Consider the following 18,770-nt stretch of genomic DNA (forward strand, 5'->3'; position numbering starts at 1 on the left):
TTTGCCTGAAGCCTTGAATGCAGCTTCTCTCCTGTCTAATGGTCCTCCTTTCCTCATTTCGTAAGCAGTTAGAATTTCGTGCAGCTGTGACATTGTAAGGTTCCGTAGATTCTCCTTTTCTTCTATTGCAGAAACTTTTGATTCAAACTTAGGAGACAAAGATCTTAGAACTTTTTCAACCACAACAGCCTCTTTTATTTCTTCACCCAAATTTTTCATACAATTAACAATCTCATCTCCACGAAGGAAATAGTTAGCCACACTTTCATCATTGTGCATTCTGAGATTTTCATACTAAATTCTAAGGGGTTTAAAGTTTTGCTCGTTTTACCTGTTCATCTCCTTCATGACTCAGAACAATCTTGTCCCATATTTCTTTTGTGGATTTATACTACATAACCTTGACGAATTTTGATTGAGATAGACATCCTAATAGAGTATTGACAGCCTTTGCATTTGTTTCATATTGCTTCTTACCAGCCGAATCTGTAGGAGTTGTGGATGGAAAAGTATACCCTGTATCTATGATATCCCATACTTCTGTACCAAGAGATTGAAGATAGGTTGTAACTCTTACCTTCCAATAGACGAAGTTGGTCCCATAAAAAATTGGTGGCCTGATAGATGATTCTCTCTCGTAGTTGCTCATGATGATAGATCTTCCTTCAAGCGATCAAGCTTCTTCAGAAGGACCTGCTCTGATTCCAATTGTTGGAAATAATACTGAGAGGGGGGTGAATCAGTGTTATCAAGTCAATTATTCCCTTTTTCAAATCCAGATCATATACGCTACTTCAGTTAGTTAAAACCGCGTATATACGCAACTACGTATAAGGAAACCTGTGTATACCATGCAAACTTATAATTTACTTTATCTTACAGATGTTGATTATTAATCTGTGTATCTGAATCAAATAAACAGTAACCAGAAACAATGAAATAGAGCAGAAGACAATCACACACAAGAACACAAGATATAAGGTGGAAACCCAATGTGGGTGAAAACCACCTGCTACAATTCGTCTCTATCTTCCTTTTAATTAGAAACTTCTTTTTACAATGATTCTGTACTGGTGTAGTCCTTTACCAGTACGCAGGCTGCAACCTGCAGAGAGCTACAACCCTCTCTCAATCTCCAGCTTCTCCTGGAAGGGAGATACAACCCGCTTAGCTCTTGCACTGGCCACGATACTAGTACGTAGGTGCTGGCCTACAGAAGGCTACAACCTTCTCTTTCTTCTAGGGACCATGTTTCATAAATTTTCAGACTGGATCCATGAACATCAATCAATCATCAAGAATCAGATAATCTCCTTTCCACCAACTGAATCAAGTAGACACTTCTCTGACAGCTGTACCTAGGGGGCAGTAACAATAACCACACACCCAATTCTAAACCCAGAACACTGCAGCAATAAACAGAAGCAGCTAAAACACAACTTAAGAGATGTACGCTACTTCAGTAACCAGAAACCTGCGTGCATCTGTGTTTGGACCAACCTGCGTATACATTGTTTTTACTCATAGAACCAGCGTGTATACGCACCTTCGCTTCACTGAACCTGCATACAAATCTATAAAGGATAATTCACAAATATTCAGACCTTAATTAACCCAGATTACCAGATTTATAGATCAATCATGCGCCACATATAACGGATCAAAATCATACAAAGATATTATAATTCAAGCCTTAAGATTATGACCCATCAATAGAACTTATCCTTCTCTTTGCGCTAAGGTTCCTCCTTCATTCAGATCCAGATCTGCACCATAACCCAATCAATATTTCAGATCTAGCACTTTATCAGATATTCAATAATTCAGATCATGCTTTGCCAAATGATCTCCTTCCTCTTTTATAGTCTTAGGCCTTCCACAATACCATGGTCCAAAACCATAACAAAACAATACCATGGACCCAATACTTGGGATCAACACTCTTGACGAGATACCATGGCCCAAAACCATAGGTTCAATTACCAAGGACTAAATACCACGGACCAAAAGTAAGTTCTCCAACATGTACGTGCTTTTCCTTGCGTGAAAGTGCGTGTATATGCATACGCGCCTTTGTAACGTCTAACCCGCGTGTATATGCGCCTTCATCTAGGTGAACCTGCGTATATATCTTTTTCCTTCATTCTGAGAACCTGTACTAAGATCTGTCACCAAAGTGAGTTGCCATCAAGGACAACACCTGTGACATAGCTCTAAATCAGTGCCACAATGCCAACATTATATTCTTTCAAATTCTTTAAAAGATAAAAAGCCATTGTCCTAGTTTGGAGGGCAGCTATCGACAATGCCATTCACTAGTTGTAATTGAACTGAACAAGCTGGCTCATGCTGAGACCCCTTTTCTTATGATTATAAGCCATTACCTTGTTTTGATATGCAGCGTTGGTAATGTCAGTTTAATTAGTTCTCTATGATCATGGTAAGCAGGCTCATGATGAGACATCTTATCTTTTATATCAGACATATTTTAGAATTACACTCTGAAAAATCATAAACTTAATGGATGGGGTGAATGATTTTCTCCTTAAGAGTATATGGATGACAATTTTAGAGTTGTAGATGCTAAGTTTGGAAAAGTCTTTACTTTTAACAAATAACCTCCCTTAGCTCTTTAAAACTTAGAATGATTTACAGTATTTTCAAGGCTTGTGAAGATTTTACAAATCTAAAAGAGGTTCTCAGAGTTTTATTTTTATCTAACTTTCTAGAACTGCAATATTTTCCTTAAAGGTTTCCATCTATCAAATGTAAGTATTTAAAATATTTCCTTAAATAAATTTCCAATAGTAAAAGGTCAATAGAAGACTATCTACAACGTTATTTTTACAAATAAAAATTTAAAATAAATAAAGATGCATAATGAATATTTACAAGTAAGAAGGGGCCTCCTTAAGTAAAGAACTTTTTACAAGATAAGCCCATTGATAGGAAGAGAATCTCCCTTTCCTGGTAGATCTTGCAATATGAACATTGATGAGCCTATCTTCTCTATGATTTGAAATGGTCCAAGCCACATATTTTCAAATTTAGTGTGTTTGCCTTTGTCTTCATGTGCCTTGTCCCATTTCAAAACAAGATCACCGATTTGTAAAAATTTTGGGCTAGTAGAATTTGCATCAAAATAAGATTTAATGACCTATTGATGTTTTGCATGTGTAATTCTGGCTTTTTCCCTTTCCTCTTCTAATTTAAGGATTTGATCATATCTTAATTGTATAGAAGACAAGGGATTTTCTTCAATAAATTGCACCAGCGCTAGAGACTAGAGTGCTAAGTTTGTTGGTATTACAGCTTCTTTCCCATAGACTAGGTTGAATGGAGAAGTACCTATTAAAGCCTTTTGTGTTATACGATCTGCCCATAATGCAAATATCAAGGACTTGTGCAAATTCTTTTGATTCTGGTCAACATTTCTCTTAATAATCTTGATAAGATTTTTGTTGGTTGATTCTGCTAAACCGTTACCTTGAGGGTAGTTTGTAGAATACTTTAATTTAAATCCTCTCTTACGAGCAAATTCAAGAATGGAATTTCCAGAAAAATAAGATGCATTGTCAAAAATGAGAGCATTAGGTACACCAAACCTAGTAATGATCGATTGATCAATGAATTCACTGATTACATCAGAGTTGGCTACCTTCAAAGGAATTGCTTCTACCCACTTTGTGAAGTAATCCGTGGCTGTAAGGATATATCTGTGCTGCTTGGAAGAATGTGGAACAATCTCTCCTATGATATCCAGTCCCCATTGTTCAAATGGTTGTTCAATGTTGACTGGTTGTAAAGGAAAGGCTGGTTTCCTTTATCTTCCACTGGCTATTTGGCAAATTTTTCATTTCCTTACATATTCATGGGCGTCTTTAAATAAAGCGGGTGAATAATATCTATCATGTAATATCTTGTGAGCTATTGTATCACCTCCAAAATGTCCACCCACTGGACCATCATGTAATTCCTGCAACACCTTTTGTGCTTCAGTCTTTTCAAGGCATCTTAACAAAATCGAATCATAATTCCTTCTAAATAACACATCATCAATGATTTCGAAGTGTTTTGCTTTCAATCTCAAGGCATGTTTGTTTTTGTAAGAGAGATTAGGAGGAGCATATCCATTTTTTAAAGAAAACACCAAATCTGCATATTGAGATTTAGAGTTCATGATACTTATCTCGTTTATTTGAAGAGCATTGTCTGAATCTTCATGTTCTGAAATGTTAGAAGCTCCTGCTAATAACCTGCAAAAGCCTTGACCTATTACAATTTTTGCTTGTTTAATATCTAAATCATATTCTTGTAATGTTGTAACCCAGTTGGCTTTATTCTCTCCTACTTCCCTTTGGACTAGCAATTGTCTCACTGCCGAGAATGGGACTATTACTTTTGTATGAGTCTTTAGGAGGAATGGCCTAAAGTGTTTAATAGATTTGAACACAGCAAAAGCTTGTTTTTCTACTTTGGAATAATTAAGTTCAGCACCTTGTAGACTAGAACTGAAAAAGGATATGGGTGCTTCAACTTACTGATCATTGATCTGTGTTAACACAACTGCATAAGAAGTTTCAGATGCTAAAGTATACAAAATGAAATGATTAGAAAAATTTGGAGTATTCAATGCAGGAGCATTAATGATTGCCTGTTTGATTAAATCAAAGGCTTTTTTTCCTTAATGCCCCAATTTGAAAACTGAATTTTTCTTAATCATACTCTGCAAAGATAAAACAATCTGCGAAAAATCAGGAACAAATCTTTTTACAAAATTTATTTGACCTAAAAATGATTGCATTGATTTTTTATTGTGTGGCAGAGGAATATCAGAAATCTCCTTGATTCTTTCTGGATCAATGTAAATTCCATATTTGTACTATAAACCCTAAGAGTTTACCTTCATCAAGAGCAAAGAATGATTTCTTGGGATTTAGTGAAATCCCATACCTTTTACAGCGTTCAAAGATTTGTTTCAAATCATGTAAATGATTTCCTCTTTTATTAGAGAATACAGTTATGTCATGATCCGGATTTAAACAGGAACGCAACAAAATACAGAGATAACCATATACACAAAGATGCAGTGGCAATAATACTTCATTTCATTAATGGAAAATACTGAAATATGCTTACAAATAGAAATGGAAATAAACCAGCTAGGGTGATGGTAGCTACATGCCTCTCAACTGTGTTACAATGAGGCTCGAAGGCCTATTTATTGTTGATAAATAATGGAAAAACCTAAACATCCAAAAACCTAACCCTAGAAGATGAAATGCCAAACTGTGGGCCCCGTTTGGGTAAATTGGTACATCAACTTCCCGGGATCATAACTTTGGCATACGATCTCTGTTTGACGTGCATAATATCTCGTTAGAAAGATCTATCCGATAACTACAACTTTGGGAAGAGCAACATGGTCCACAGATCCATGTTGCTCCCAATTTTCCCAAAAAGCATCATTTAGGGCCTCAAAACGGCTCCGAAAGTTCAGGACCTGAAAAACTGCTAAAAATAGTAAATTGTGCTACAAATAATGGAACTGAAACAGTAAAAGAAACAATGGTGCGGGTCCAAGTGGACTTGGCAGGTGGCCACCAATATCCACCTGGATCATTCCTCCCCCCTTAGGAAGCAGTGGTCCCCATTGCGTTGAGTTCCTCCATGAGATGAGGAAACTTCTGCTGAACTTGGTCCCTAGTGAGCCACTTCCCCTAGTGAAGGTGTTGACCTGCTTTGACAATTGGATATTCTACTGGTGAGTGTGCTTGATCTGTGTGTCCATGATCCGATCAGTTGCATCTTGTTTCATGCAATCTGGATTTAACTCTGTGGGTGTGAGTTGTTCTGCAATGTCAGATGTGTCTAGTAATGGCAGAAAGTATGGCCGAAGGCGGTCCACATTGAACACTGGGTGTAGGCCAAGGAATGGGGGAATTCTGAGCTCAAATGCATTGTCTCCCACAGCCTTGGTAATAGTGTAAGGACCATATCGAATTGGTCTGAGTTTCTAATAGGCTCTGGTAAGGCATTCCTTTTTCAAATGCAACCAGACTTTGTCGCCCACCTGAAACTTGTGTGGCACCTGATGTTGATCATGTCGCTACTTGTACTTGGCATTTGATTTATCCAGAATGTCATGGACCTGCTGGCGAATATGTTGGATTTGCTCAATGAAGCTATTTGCCTTATCTGTTTCAGACTGGACATGAGCCGAATCTGCATGAGTTGCTACCACTGGCATGGCCACATCAATGGGACATAGTGGTTGGAATCCCAAGCCCACCTAAAAAGGGTTGTGACCAGTCGAGCTGTGGAGAGCCTGGTTGTAGCTGTGTTGAACATAGGGGAGGCTCTTGTCCCATGTGCGTGGATTCTTTGGTTGTATATGCGCAAAATGTGTATGATCATCTTGTTGACAACCTCTGTCTGGCAATCAGTTTGAGGATGGGAGGTTGTGGACTTAGTGAGTTTGGTGTCGAGCATCGACCAGAGACAAGACCAAAATGTATTGAGGAACCTGCTGTCTTGATCTAAGATGATAGACTGTGGGATCCCAAAGTGTACCCACACTCATTCAAATAAGAGTTTAGCAGTGGCTTCTGTTGTGATATTCTTCTTACAGGCAGCCATAATGGCCATCTTCGAGAACCTGTCAACGACCACAAAAACACAGTCGTTTCCATGCTTAGTGGAAGGAAGACCTGACATGTAATCCATGGAGATGGATTCCCAAGGTCGACTAGGGGTAGGTAGCGAGGTATAGAGGCCTTGCTTCTTGATGGTCGGTTTGGCAATGGCGCAAGCAGTGCATGATCTAATGTACTTTCCGACATCATGTCGAAGATTCGGCCAATAGAAATACTTCTGCAGTACTGCCACCATTCTCTCAACCCCAAAATGTCTAGCAGTCCGACTATAGTGTGCTTCCCAAATCATCTTGGCACGCTCTCTTGAAGGAACACAAAGGTGACCCAGGTGGCATAACAGGGCACCCTACAGGTGAAAATCTGGAACATCTTGACCCTCCAAGAGTGTCTGGTATATGTGGAAAAATTCTAGGTCGCTTTTGTAGAGAAGTGGCCAATCAGAAGTCTCATGCCCACAAGAGTTGAGCACAATGGTTAATGCCATGATCGATGGTTGACTGAGGCACTCTGCAACATTATTGGTGCTACCCTTCTTATACTTGATATTCAAATGGAACTGTTGTAGGTATGTGGACCACTTCTGATGGCGATCATTTTGGAATTTCCCTTGGGTCTGTATGAACTGCAGGGGTCGGTGGTCTGTGTGGATGACCGTTTCCTTCCCCAAAATGCAATGCTTCCATTGTCGGCAGGCCTGCATAATGGAATACATATCTTTGTCATAAGTGGGATACTTCCGGACTGTGTCTAAAAGTGTCTCACTGTGATATGCCACTGGATGCCCGTGTTGAGTAAGGACTGCCCCAATAGCATAGTCAGAGGCATCTGTCTCGACCTCAAATGGTCATTACAAGTCTGGTAATGTGAGCACGAGTGCCCTGTAGAGGCGATCTTTCAACTCTGTGAATGCCCTCTGTTGAGATTCAAACCAAAAGAATTTTTCTTTTGCTCCTCCCTTGGTGACTTGACTCAAGGGCCAAGTGATATGACAAAATCCCAACACAAACCTTTAGTAGAAGTTGGCAAGACCTAGAAAGTTGTGGAGCTCTGTCAGAGTGGTTGGAGATGGCCAATCTTGAATGACTTAGATCTTGAATGGATCCACATGCACCCCCTATTCATTAATAATATATCCCATATACTGAACTTGGGTCATGCCAAAAGTGCATTTCTCCAAATTGGCACATAACTTGTGTTGCCATAGCGTTTGGAGAACCTGTCGGATGTGGTGGAGGTGCTCTTCCCAACTCTGGCTGAAGATCAGGATGTCTTCCAAGTATACCACTACAAATGAGTTGGTTAATGGCCACAAGATCTCATCCATTAGCCTCATGAAGGTTACAGGAGCATTCGTCAATCCAAAAGGCATCACCAACCATTCGAACAGGCCCTCCTTGGCTTTGAAGGCAGTCTTCCACACATCGGAGGGTTCGATTGGTACCTGGTGATATCCTAACTTCAAATCGATCTTGCTAAAATATTTTCCTCTTTCAGTTGGTCCAAGAGGTCATCAATCCGTGGGATCAGGTACCTATTACAGACAGTGATCTTGTTCAGCGGCCGATAGTCAATACAGAGTCTCCAAGTCCCATCCTTCTTTTGTACCAACACGATCGGGCTCACACAGGGTGATGAACTTGGATAGATGTGACCTTTCTACAGCAGCTCCTGAATCTGCCTCTTAATTTCATCATTCTCCAGAACAGAGCACCGATAGATTGGTCCATTGGGCAGCGGCGCACCTAGGTTCAAATCGATGGAGTGCTTGACCTGAGTGTAGAGGAACCCCTGCAAGGGAGGTGAAGATGTCCTCGTAGTCCTCCATGACCTTGTCCATCTGTAGTTGTTGTGCGGAGGGGCCCTGTCTGGAGGTCGTGGCCACCGTCTTCTTCTTTCCTTGAGGGCATATCATCAGGAAAACAAATTTCCCGATTTTGGAAACGAGCTTACTGCATTTTTTTGCAGTAATCAAAGAGATGGCGGTAGGCAGTGCTACCTCTAGTATCCTGTACAACTTAGTTTCCAAAGTAACAATAACATCACGGGGCCTTGATACATACACAGCATGTCGCTTCCACAAGTATGGTTGTCCTAGTAATACATCACAAACTTCAAGGGGAGCAACATCACACAATACCTCATCCGCAAAGGGCTTGATGTTGTATGGAAGGTGACATTTCTGGCTCATGCGAAGATCCCGTCCTTGGTGAAGCCACCCGATGGTGTACGGTTGTGGATGTGCTATGGTCAGTAAGCCCATCTGCTTCATGACCTCTGCCGAAATGAGGTTCTTTTGGCTTCCGTTGTTGACAATGAACTATAGCAGGTAGCCCTTTACCCACATCTGGGAGTGTAAGAGATGCTCCTCCTCCTCTGGATCTTCAAGTTCCTCCTTCTGGATCTTCAGGTGGCAATAGTGGCATTGGGCTTCACATCGATAATCTACTTCCTTTTGTCATTCCCCTTGTCGAGTTCTGACTCAGAGTTGGAACCCGCATTCGATTCTGAAAATTTTAGCTCAGACACCAGTGACTGCTTGGCCCGACACTCACTTGTGTTGTGAGTGGAGCTCTTATGGAACTCACACCACTTTCCTGTGTCCTTTTTTGGCTTCGCGGCGCTGTTCTTTGCTTGCAGCTTTGGTGAGTTGTCTTGGGTCATCCCGCCTTGGCTTTGCCCTTTTTTCTATGGTTTGGGGGCACCTTTCCCTTGCTTCGGATTCGTAGATCCAAAGTCTCGCTTCTTTTGTTTAAATTTTTGCTTGACCCTGATGTCATATCGGTATGCAGTGTTGAGCAAGGAGATGTTCAGGAATTCTATTTCTTCTTGGATGTACTTGTGCAGGCAGCTGCGGTATTTGAGTACCAAATGCTACTCCGAATCCTTGATACCCAACTTTGTGTGAAGGATGTGGAAAATATTGGTGAACTCCTGCATGTCTTGGTCCCTTCCCTGCCGCAGCATGGCCCATTTTATGTATTGACCCTCATAGCTTCCAACAGGGTTGTACTGCTCCTTGATGGCATCCCATAATGAATTCCAAGTGGGTGCGACCGAAAATAGTGAGCCTGTACTTTCATCCTTATGCTCGCAATAGGTTTCCCACCAGTCCTTGACGTGGGGGTCTGCTTTGAGAAGAGCGAAAATAATCTTTTCTCGACTGGAGAACAGAAAAAAACCCTTTAGAAAATTTAACCATTTATCGACGGCATCTGCGTCTATCTGACCCTTGAATATGGGGATTTCAAAATTAACTTATACCTTAAATGGTGTGGCGCTTCCAGAGTAGCTGTTGGAAGCCGATGCATCGCCCCTGGGTAGTCGTTGAAGGATCTAGGCAAAGTTGTCCATCATCGTGTTCCTTTGTCGCTTGAGGGATTCTTCAAGCAAGATTTTGATAGGATCTCCTATCCCCTCATATTTCTTTTCATCCACCATGGGAGGCCGTCGGGATTTGCGAGGTTGGTCTTGTAAAGGTTCGACCACTTCAAGCCCTAACTCCTTATATCCCGACCTCGTTGGGGACATGCAAAGAAAAACAGAGGAAAAACAGACCACTCTGATACCACTAATCTGGATTTAAACAGGAACGCAACAAAATACAGAGATAACCATAAACACAAAGATGTAGCGGAAATAATACTTCATTTCATTAATGGAAAATACTGAAATATGCTTACAAACAGAAATGGAAATAAACCAGCTAGGGTGATGGTAGTTTATCTCTGAGAAGAGATGTGGCGGCTACATGCCTCTTAGCTATGTTACAATGAGGCTCGAAGGCCTATTTATTGTTGAGAAATAATGGAAAACCCTAAACATCCAAAAACCTAACCCTAGAAGATGAAACGCCAAACTGTGGGCCCCGTTTGGGTAAATTGGTACATCAACTTCCCGGCATCGTAACTTTGGCATACAATCTCCGTTTGATGTGCATAATATCTCGTTAGAAAGATCTATCCGAGAACTACAACTTTGGGAAGAGAAACATTGGTACATCGACACATGTTGCTCCCAGTTTTCCCAAAAAACGTCGTTTAGGGCCTCAAAACGACTCCGGAAGTTCAGGACCCGAAAAACTGCTAAAAATAGTAAATTGTGCTACAAATAAGGAAACTAAAACACTGAAAGAAACAATGGTGGGGGTCCAAGTGGACTTGGTAGGTGGCCACTAATATCCATCTGGATCATGTCATCTAGGCAGACAACAACTGACCTATTAATCAAACCCTTGAATGCTATATCCATTGCTCTTTGGAAAGTAGCTCCAGCATTAATCAAACTAAAAGGAATTTTCTGGTAGGCATATGTTCTCCATTTGGTTCTGAATGTAATCTTTATTCTGTCATTTGGATGTACCAATATTTGGCTATATCTAGAAAAAACATCCAAGGAGGACATTAACTCAGAACCAACAACAGAATGAAGTGTCTACTCCATTGTTGGTAATGAGAAATTATCTTTCTGGCATGCCTTATTGAGATTTTTGAAATCAATGCAAACCCTAATATCACTATTCTTCTTTCTAACAGGTACTAAGTTAGAAACCCATTTAGAATGTCTGACTGGGAAAATTATCTTAGCTTTCAAGAGTTTATTCAACTCTGCTTTGATCTGACTCTCCAGATTTCGATGAATTTTCTTCAATTTTTGTTGCACAGGTTTCTCCTCAGAAATCATTGGAATTGTGTGTTGTATGATAGAAGTATCATATGTTTTTAGATTGTCATAATTCCAAGCAAAAAAAAAAATTATATTTGTTCAACAATCTGATAAAAGAAAATCTTTCTTCTGAAGTGAGTCCTAGTCCCAGATTAACATTTTGTGGTTTAGCCTCAGTGCCAAGATTTATTAATTCAAACCTCAAAGTAGAACTTTGTGTTGAAAAGTGTGCAACAAGAAATGCTTGTTGAGAATGCAACAAGATGATGGAGCTTAGTGGAAAGGAGTCGCCTTCACTAAGTGGGCCCGCAGGAAAATTATGGCGCAAAGTCTATTTTTGGATCACAGCAGGGGTGATCACAGCAGGAGTGATCAGAGTCTATTTTTAGACTGCTAGTCAAAAATAGAAAAGTCAAATATTATTGTCTCATAATAATATTTAGACTATAAACTTTATCTTATCCTCTTGAAGCACTTCAGTTTGAGCTACAGATGTGGCACATGCAGCTGTCAGAAGGAAATACGTTTTTCTTATGTGTTAGTTGAGTTATTGCATGCAAGACATCAGTTAGAACTCATGTGGTTAAGTTCTGTGGAGTTGGATGAGCAGTTAATGGAGTTGTGTTCAGTTTGACTTAGTTGAACTAGTTGTATTTAGTCTAACTGATCCATAGACTAAGTGATGAGTTGTGTGAATTAGTTATTAATTAATTCACTAATTATTAAATCATAATTCAACTGAAGAATACATCAGTTAACTCAGTGAATGTACAGTTCAGTGGAGGCAGGTGTTAGAGGTTGAGATTGCTATCAGTTGTGCATGAGATTGTGCACATGCATGGGATTGAGTTATGCCAATGATCTCTGCGTAGTGTGGGCCAATACCAAGTGAAATATAGCTTGTGCTCACGTGATTTACAGTGTGGGTGATTTTCACAAGGTAAATAGGAGTTTGGATCAGCCATTCTCATTCATTCTCAGCAGGTATTGTGCAGTGGAGGCAGGCAAGCAGCGAAGGAGATTTGGAGATCAGATCTGAGCTGGATTGTGTGTAACAGGTGGAGATAGTGCTAGATACTTGAGAGGAGTATTGTACTATGTATTGTTACATGTTCTCAATCAATATAATATACAGATAGTTGGGGTTTTTAGCGAGATGCTTTCCCCGAGAAAATACTGTGTTGATATGTGTGATTGATGCTTCTATGTGCGCATGTTATTGTTTCTGCTTCTGTAAATTGATGATCAACGTAGAGGAGGTTATGTATTATGCATATATTCCGCAGTAGTGTATAATCGGGATAATCTCTATGAATATGTGTCATATTATTCAAAATTTCTACATGGTATCAAAGCTGGTTGATTTGTAGAAAAAGTTCTATAGGATATCAAAGCGAGGATTGATCATCAGATCTATTATTCAGAAAGTGATTACATTTTATTTCTTCAGGCAGAGTCTGTAATCGGGCCAGGTAGCCTCTGAATCCATCCTTCTTTTGGAAGGTGAGATATCCGGTGAATGCCCATATAGTCAATCTCTGTGCGAGAAATACTTTGTTCTCATGAATTTTAGATCAGAAGCGGTTGAGTTTTGAGCTGGTGGAATGGCACTCGAGGATAAAACTCAGAAACATTAAGTGTGAGAATGGAGACAGTATGCCCCAGTATCTCACGAAGTTCACTCAGTGCAGGGATGAGTTGGGAAGTGTGGGGGTGACTGTCAATGATGAGGACTTGGTGAGCTTGGCTCTCCTTGGTCTTCCGAAGAGTTGGCATTCTTATCAGGACTCTGTCAATGGTCGGGATAAATTGCCAAGATGGGAGAGACTTTGGTCGGATCTTGTGCAAGAGGAGATCAGACGGAGCACTAGAGATAGTTCTTCATCCATGCATGATGAGGAGAACTGTGCCTTAGCGAGTAAGGTGAATAAGGGAAAGGAGAAGGGTTCTCTTTCCGAATCCAGTTCTTCCAATAATGGGAAGAAGGTTTACAAGTCGAAGGTGAGATGCTTTCGTTGTCATGAGTTGGGCCATTATGCTACTAATTGCCCAAAGAAGAAATCCAAGAAGGGATCCAGGGAAGGATCTGAAGGTGAGGCACTTGCTTCACAGTTTGAGTTGGATTTCACACTCTTCGCATGCATGGTTTCATCCATGGTGGGAAGTGGTTGGTTTCTTGACAGTGGAGCTTCTTTCCACATGACCGGTGACAAACGTTTGTTCAGTACTTTGGAGGAGAAAGATCTCCAGATACTTATAGCGATGGGTAATGATGAGAATTATAGTGTCTCAGGTGTAGGCACGATTATTTTTCAGAGGGAGCATGGAGCTCACCTTACCTTGACCGATGTCAAGTATGTACCAGGACTGAAGAGAAACGTGGTGTCGATCGCGATGCTGGAAGATAGAGGCTATGATGTAGTCTTCAGTAAGGGAAAGGTTTTCCTTAGACACATCATCACTAGACAGGTGAAGCAGATTGGTTCACGGGTCAAGAACCTGTATGCTCTTAAGGTTCAAGATGCATGCAAAGCCTTGAGCAAAGAGGCAACTGATGGAGACTTGGTGGTTGAGAGGGATCGTACATTATCTCTCAACATGCAGAGCCAGAAGAAGTCTCAGACGATTGTGGAGGAGCCACGATTGGTGCAACAGCTTCAGAAGGTTTTGGAGCAGCCACAACAAGGGAAGTTGAGAGGAGATCGAGTAGAGACATCTACTCATGCAGATACCTCCAGTAGGGGGAACTTCGAGCCAGGTGGGTTGAGGGATCACATGCAGCCATACCTCCAGGTAGGAGGTGGGGTGATGTGGATTGATCATCTCAAGGAAGAGGGGCAGGATACTTGAGGTACCCAACCTCTTGGATGATACCTTGCTACGGGAGGCCCGATGTGGAGTAGCAGGAACTGGCTGATTGAGTAGAGACAGATGCGGATGGAGCGGCATAGAGAGCGACAGTGCAGGGAATCCCAGGACAGCACATAGCTAGCAGGCTGCAGCAATGCGAGAGGCACAAGTGTTTTGCACAGTGCTAGGTGGCACAGAGAAGTGTGCAATGGTGCGAGATGCATGGAGATGTTGCAGTAGCGCAGATGTCAGAGAGGGAGCACTTGTTAGCAGCAGGTAGAGCTTCAGCATCAAAGTATGTTCCTAGCCCAACAGAGTGGTCAGTTGGGAGTGTTTTTGTTCCAAGTGTTGCTGGAGAAAAGTGGACCGAGCAGATGTGTTGCATGCAGAACATTCCAGAGTTTCAGGATCGGGTTTGAGAGGAAGCCTTTCTTGTTGAGAGGGAGTGTTGAAAAGTGTGCAACAAGAAATGCTTATTGAGAATGCAACAATATGATGGAGCTTAGTGGAAAGGAGTCGCCTTCACTAAGTGGGCCCGCAGGCAAATTATGGCGCAAAGTCTAATTTTGGATCACAGCAGGAGTGATCACAGCATGGTGGTTGAAGGGAAAGTACCCCTAGGGTCCTTTGGGCTAAGACTCTACCAGACTGAAAATTGCTTATTCAAAGAAACACACACACAGCCATCATTTTTACTTTTAAGCAAATTCTAATGTTAAGGGTACGTACCTAAGGTCCTACATTCGAGAAGGCCTTTAGGGTCCAAACCCTTCTTGGAGTTCCCTTCTTCTTCCTTTGACCTGCTAGATAAACAAATCAAAGAACACAACAGTACATGTACAAATACTTATGTATAAACCATCTTTATGCTATAAAGTTAGTTATAAAAATCTTTAAGTAACCACTTGCATAAGAATTCAAAACAAGAATCTCATAAGCATAAAGAAAGATTGTTTCGGGAACAAAGACGTGTTTCTTTATATATGAAGGCAAATAAAGTACATATAACGGAAAGATATCACCTGAACACCTTCAGCAGGCTCCAAGCAAAGCTTCCTCCCGGATTCGTTCCAGCCTCAAGCCTCCAACAAGAGCTCCTTCCAAGTCTTACTCAATGATGATATCAAGGATGAATGATCATCAATACACATGGAAACAAGGGTTTCCTATGCAAAATGGGGGAAGTGCAGAAAGCACCAAGGACTTCAGACATGGTCTAAGGGGAAAATCTCAGCATAATAATCTTGCTCTCATTTCTCTCCCTTTAGCCTTCCCTTTGATGTCTTTTTCTACCATCTCCAAAGTAGTTTTTTAGTTAGGAGTTGGTTGGGAACAGTTGGGCCACGGGCACTAACAGGTGATCAGCAGGTAAAACCCGCGATCTCCGCCCGAAAATAAGGAATTATTTATTTTTTAAAGTTTTTTAATACATACACGCGGGTTGGGTATACGCAGACCCGCGTGTACACGCGTTTAACTTAGGGAAATGTCGCGTATAGGGAATAAAACACTGTTTTTTAAATTTTTGGACCAGGTCTGGAAGGAGGGGTTGCCCTAGGCCATGAGTGCAGCATCACAAACCATAAGAGTGGGATTTGGAGCTATAACAGATGCCCCCTAATGTATGAGGTCAGAAGGGGAACATGATGGCCGAAATATATTATGTAAGTACATGGAAAGGAACTCTGTCGAAAAACCGAGGAGGACTGCACCAGAATTCAGCCTGCCAAGCCACCGAAAGGAGATCAGAAAGAAACACTGTCTGAGGCGGGCATACCCATGCTCAGGAAAAGTAAAGCATGTCCGCATATCAAGTACAAGCGGATCCACTAAGTACACAAGTATAAAATGACTGGAAGATACAGAATGGATCATCTGATCATAATGAGTAAGTACATGTCTGAATATCACATATAAAACTGTCAATGATGCTGAAAGATGCAACGGATCACTGATATCAAAGACTGATCCCAAAAGGTACCAACTGAACATGATAGAATAGGATGGTACTACACTGCAAACTCAGGTGCCAGCATATAGAATGTCGCCATGACTGACTGCAACATATAAGGTGGAGTGGTATCAACTAGCAGCAACAGGAGCAACTGTCAAGTGAACCAATGAATGCTGATACAACCTGAGGTCTTCACCGACCGCCGTGGTACATTTCTACACCATGGGAATAAATGATCTGAAGTCGACCATGTGAGAAATCGTTTGATTATCGGTCATTGATGTATACCGTTAACAAACGCGAGACTACTCACCGATAATGATAATGAGCGTCAAGGTACCCAGTACAATCTAACAAGTGTGAATAGATGAGCTGAAGTCGAACACCTGTAAGAATCTATCGATCAGGAGACAATGATGGTTTCCCACTGTCGATAGCGAAGGATCTGCCACTAATGACTACAAACCCCAAGGTACTGCCCAATGGACTCTAGATCTTTGCCCCAGAGCAATGAGTCGGAGTCGATAGGGAAAGATCCACTAGAAGGAAGGCATTAAGGCATCCTCCATCAATCTAGCGCGAGTGTAACCCGTAGGCCAATAATGTGGAAGGAATCGGACGAAAAAGATGTAGTAACCCAACCGAAGTACGTTTTCGGCGTACACAAGATGTGGCTAGCGCACGGCAGAAACCCTCTAAACCAACCAATAATGAAAGCTGACACAGAGGCGAGGTATCCACCAATAGGGTCAAATGGAAACCAAGGTACTGCACGAATCCCAATGTGTGATAATGTATGCTGACGTCGAACACAAGGGAAACCACTCAGTCAAAGACCCATGATACTGATCGATGTTGAGCACAAGGTGACCTATCAATAATGAAAATAGGCCCAGGGTGCGGCTCTAGGCCTGTCCTCAGAGCAAGGTGTCGTCGTTGATAAGGACAAGACCCGCCAGCAAGAAGTCAATGGGGACCTTCTCAAACCGGCACGAGTAAAGGACCAATATAACTGATGTGATGATAGACATGACACTGACAACCAGGGATGGCCGACTGAAAAATGAGTCAAGAGACACCGCAAAAAGGCCGACTCAGGCTAACTTCCCTTGAACAAAAGCACGACTCAATGTGACTATGTGGCAGCATATGATGAATCTGTATAAGTTCGTCATGCAGGAGGCACGAACGAACCCTCCATATGATTGGAAGAGATAACCAATCGGGGGAGAACTGACTCGATAACAAGGTTATGGCATACCTAAGTCAAACTAAACCCCACCCATGCGGAGGAGACTTTGCTTTGAGTGCTTTGTTTAAGGGCGACATGACTGACTCTAGCTGCCAACAATAAATGGAAATAATGTCCCTGTTCCCACTCTTTTTTGGAATATTTAATTTTTTTGTCTTTTTCTGATAAGCCGGAAAAAGAATAAAAGAATGCTATGGTACAGTGGAAAGAACGAGTGTCGGTGAAACAGATGATCTAGTTCCTGGGAAAGGAACATTCCTATGCTCAATGCAGGGAGGTGAAAACTGGTCAGTGACACTCAGAGGTATGTTCCTTCTACGGATCTGGGTATGTCAAGCTGTAGAAGTCAAAGGTATGCAAGGTTGATTTTGCAGATGTCATGGTCAAAAGTTGGCTTAAACACGAGTCCAAGTGAAGCCGGCTCTAGGCCAAAAGGTGCAAATGGTCAATATGCAATGCAAAAGTACAACTCGACACTCATAGGAGCCTCTAGGGTATAAGGCCAGAACGAAGCGAAGAAGCAAAGAGGAATGAGTCTTCAACGCATAAGTCATGGCGGGGCTACAGAGGACTCCCGAGCCTACTCAAAACGAAGCAGCATGGGCAACAAATGTCAGTGAGGTGCTAACTAGGATGCCCATGTAAAGGATGGCTCTACCATCGTGTCATGATTTAAAGAATCGGTGAGTGAAAATGGCTAACGAGCCATAACACGATGGGGTCGACCCTATGGCAGATGTATCGGTCAAATTGAGGCTAGTATGCATAATGCAACGGAAAGATGATGTCCCTAACCTATATGCCAATGAGAACACGATACCTGCCATGACGGGTCAGCAGTCATGGAACCGTCTCGAACCATTGAAAAATGTCCAAAATGTCCTGTAAAACAACCCAATCTCGACATTCCAAGCTCCCAAGTTAAAAGTGACATGAAACCAAACAAAATAAAATTTTGAAAAAATTTTGCATTTTCAAAACTTATAAAAAGAAATTTTGGACTTACCATTTTCACCGTTTGACTTGGAGAGCAAAAATTGTGGAGCAAAAGGAGAAAACTTCCCTGTGACTTATTCAACCGTTCAGACTTGTCCAAAACTTCCAGGTAAGCACTAAACTTGTCTTGCAATTAATTGTGATAGTTTTTAGGAAGTTTAATTGATGTTTCACCGTTAGATTTTTGCAAAAAATTGCTCTACGGCGTACACGCGGGTTGGCTGTATAGAACTCGCGTATACGACGGCCCTACACGCGACTGTATACAAGGGAACCCGCGTGTGCGCAGCAAACTAATTTTATATACAAAACTAACGGATGAAAATGATTTTTTCTTCCAGGATGACTCTCACATGGCATGAAAGAGAGCACTCAGCTGTGGATAATGAAGTTATGAACA

This window comes from Pinus tabuliformis, chromosome 4_1, assembly GCF_031772625.1.
Source record: "Pinus tabuliformis cultivar Carrire ecotype Pingquan chromosome 4_1, CPIR1, whole genome shotgun sequence".
Classification (NCBI taxonomy): domain Eukaryota; kingdom Viridiplantae; phylum Streptophyta; class Pinopsida; order Pinales; family Pinaceae; genus Pinus; species Pinus tabuliformis.